Source organism: Lactuca sativa, chromosome 5 (assembly GCF_002870075.4).
Source record: "Lactuca sativa cultivar Salinas chromosome 5, Lsat_Salinas_v11, whole genome shotgun sequence".
NCBI classification, from domain to species: Eukaryota; Viridiplantae; Streptophyta; class Magnoliopsida; order Asterales; family Asteraceae; genus Lactuca; species Lactuca sativa.
In genome coordinates, this window is record NC_056627.2 from 4,462,405 (window position 1) to 4,465,976 (window position 3,572).

At 37.2% G+C, this 3,572-nt stretch overlaps 1 non-coding gene across 1 annotated transcript; it reads right to left on the reverse strand.

Annotated features, from left to right (window-relative positions):
- Positions 1-2,170: 2,170 nt before the first annotated feature.
- LOC111880121 (small nucleolar RNA R71) lies at positions 2,171-2,277 on the reverse strand. Its single transcript, XR_002846370.1, has one exon. It is a non-coding gene; the product is annotated as a small nucleolar RNA R71 (small nucleolar RNA).
- Between the last annotated feature and the right edge of the window lie 1,295 nt (positions 2,278-3,572).

A 3,572-nucleotide genomic window follows, 5' to 3' on the forward strand; every position in this document is an offset into this window, starting at 1 on the left:
GATAAATTGTTATGTGCAGCCAAATAAAAGTATTTTCAAAGAAAGGGACCAGAAGTGACAATACTTGGAACTTTGGGGGGCTTGAAGAAAAGAAGAATGAAAAAAACACCCAAAAGACGTACTCACGACGTGAGTAGAGGGAGTTTGAAGATAAGTATCCGGGTGAAGGAATCCTTGCCAAATAAGATTATCTCGAATTCATGACGTGAGACTTAAATTCTCACGACGTGAATGGTAAATTAGAAGATATTGAATACCTTTGCCCATTACGATTTGGGGGACTTTTTGTTGGAGGAAGAGGTTCCAGGAGGCGATTTATAGCAGAAGAAAGGCCCTGGAAAAGGGTTTTAAACATCAAAAGAGTAAAAGTTCATAATTTGTTTACTTGATTAATATTTATGAACATGTTTTCTTATTTGAATTATGTTATCATGTTAGTTGCCACTATGAGCAGCTGAATCTAGCTACTCTTATCTAGCTAGATGAAGCTTCAAACTTATGAATAACATAATTGTATATAGATTTATTTAGTTGGTGAATTGCTTGTCTTTGATTTATTGTTACCTACCATTCTCATGTTATTGCTTTAGTTGCTTAAATTCATGTTATGTGTAGCTTAGTGACCATTAACTGCATGAACATGATAACCTAGTAATTTAGTGAACATTGAAATCCTAGAGCTAGGATCAACCAAAATCTTAGTTAGTAATTGAAGTAATTAACCTTGTTGTTCTAGAGAACATAGATTATTACCATAATTGTGTTTGCATGATAAATCTTACATAGCATATTCATAAACATAATTGGTTCTGTGTTTAATTGTGTGTGACCATACATAGTTTTACATGAATTAATTAACTATTGGTGAATTTAGACCTAAATTACTAATATAATGATAACCAACTTAATAATCCATAATTATAAGCAAACCATAAGGAAGAAGTGGATTTGAACTAGATAAGAGTGTCTTTAAATTATTGATTGAAATTGAGTTAAATTAGTCTGATCTTGCAAAATCAGATAAAAACCCCTTTTTAGCTTGTTAGTAATTAGATTAATTTAGTAGTAAATAAATTAATTAATAACACAGTTCCCTGTGATCGACACCCGACTTACCTAAGCTATACTGTAATCTGACTAGGTAAACTGCCTACAAGTGCATAGTTAGTCTAAGTTTGTAAGGTTAAAAATATTAAAATTAGTGGGGTACTTCCATGCAGATCAAGTTTTTGGCACCGTTGCCAGGGAGCGGCTTAGTTTATTAGTCTGTTTGCTTTAATTTAATCGACCCTTTTTGTAGGATCAAACCTGCAAGAAGTTACTTTTCTGTTTTAATTTTTTTTCTTTTTCTGCATTATAGGACTTACGACATGAACTGTTAAGATTCACAATGTGAGAACTGAAGTCCTTAGTTTTGTTTATTTCAGTTTGTTTTTCTTAGTTCAGTTTTATGTTTTATCTTTTTGTCTCATTTCAGGAGTTCATGACCAGAGGTTCTAACACACCTTTGGTACCACCACTTGAAGATCCCGAGTCTACACTTCACAAAAAGAAGGATAAGAGCGTGAAAGAATATCAAACACCAAACAAGACACCCTTACAAGAATTCAACTCAGTGTTCTCAAAGAAGTCAGGGAAGAAAACAGAGGAGTCACGTTCATCTTCAAAGAATAAGAGAAAGCTTGAACACTTAGATCAAATACCCGTCCAATCCGAGTCCAAGTATGATACTGAGCCTGAATTTGAATTACATACAAGTGAGCCTGAGAATGAGCTGGAGATCGAAATGGCGAACATTCATGAGATGGCCATGGGGGACTACAAGAAGCGCATTCGTGATGATGTAGGGTCGGGTTTAGTACATCCTACGATTCCTTCCAATGCCACATTCAAGTTGAAGGGACATATCCTTATTGCACTTAAGGATATCCCATTCTATGGGAAGGATCACGAGGATGCTTTCAAACACTTAGACGGGGTGAACGATATTGCGGATTATTTTAATACTCCTAATATCCCAAGGGAGATAGCTTTGCTAAGGATGCTACCAGTCACTTTCAAGGGAGCAGCAAAAGACTGGTTAAAGGCACTCCCACCTGGTACGATCACCACATGGGCCCAGTTGCGCGAGAGATTTCTAGATTAGTTTTGTCCACCCTCCAAAATCTCTAAACTCAAGAAGGCAATTGCCAACTATGAGCAAAATCCGGTAGAGTCATTATACGAGGCCTGGGAACGTTACAAGGGGTTGTTAAGGAATTGTCCTCAACATGACCTCAATATTTAGCAGGAGATGTCGATATTTGTGATGGGGTGAATATCATGACCAGACAACTTCGTGATTCGCAAGGACCACTAATGAAGAAGAACCCAAATCAGGCCAAGGAAGCTAATTGAAGAGTTTTCAAGGCACTCTCGTGAGTATCACAACCCAGGGAGTGATCGAATAAAAGGTATTGGAGGTACACAAACTAAAGAGATGGCTAATGTGATGGCAATGCTTAGCACTATGGATAGGAGATTGACTCAATTGGACAAATCAATTCATGCAATTCGAGTTGGTTGTGAGAGATGTAGTGGCCTACACTTGACAAAGGATTGCAATATGGATGAATATGGAAACAAGAAAACTCAAGTATGCTACTCAAGCAGGGACAAATATGATGAAGATTGGAGAAAACCAAAGAAAGAGTGGCTGCCTTACGAAGAATACAAGAAGCAACAAGAAGAGAAATTTAGGCAAACTGGCCGAGGCTTCTACCAAAGAGAGAAACCACTAGTTGAGAAGAAATCAGAATTAGAGACCATGTTGATGAAATTCATGGAAGCTTCAGAAAAAAGACATGATGCTAATGACGCTACAATGGAAGAAAAAAGAAGTATAATGAAGAATCATCATGCAATGATGATATATCAGCAAGCATTAATAAAGAATCAGCAAGCCTCCATCAACAACCTTGAAGTACAACTTGGTCAACTTACCACTTTGGTTAATGAGAAGATGTTCCCGAAAAATCCTGAAAACAAAACCCAATCTCATGTAATGGCCATATATATTGAAGAAGAGGTGATTTCTGAGTTCATAGAAGCCTTAGAAATGGAGCCACAATAGCCCGATCCAAAGCCAAAGAAGCCAAAGCTCGAAATTGAAGAATCTGTTGGAACACTCAGTTCACGTCGTGAGCCCGCCATGCTCACGTCGTGGGCTCAGTCTTAACAGAAGAAATTCATATTTTTTCCAGTTTATCAACCAACTTTGCCATTCTCGTCTAGAGCTAATATCAGTCCACTAGAGAGAGAACATCTGGATTTATCAATCAATTAAAGGGTATTCCTATCAATACTCCTTTAATTGATTTACTTGCCAAAATTCAAGAATATGCTAAGTTCCTACAAGACTTATTAGACACTCGTCAGCAATTAAAGAAGAATTCTAAGGTGATTCTAAGTGAGCAAAGCTCAAAAGCTATGTTGGGAGAAATACCTAAGAAGATGGGGCATCCTAGACGACTCACTCTCCCATGTGAGTTTGGGAATAATATGAAGATTTATGCTTTAGCCGATTCAGGGGC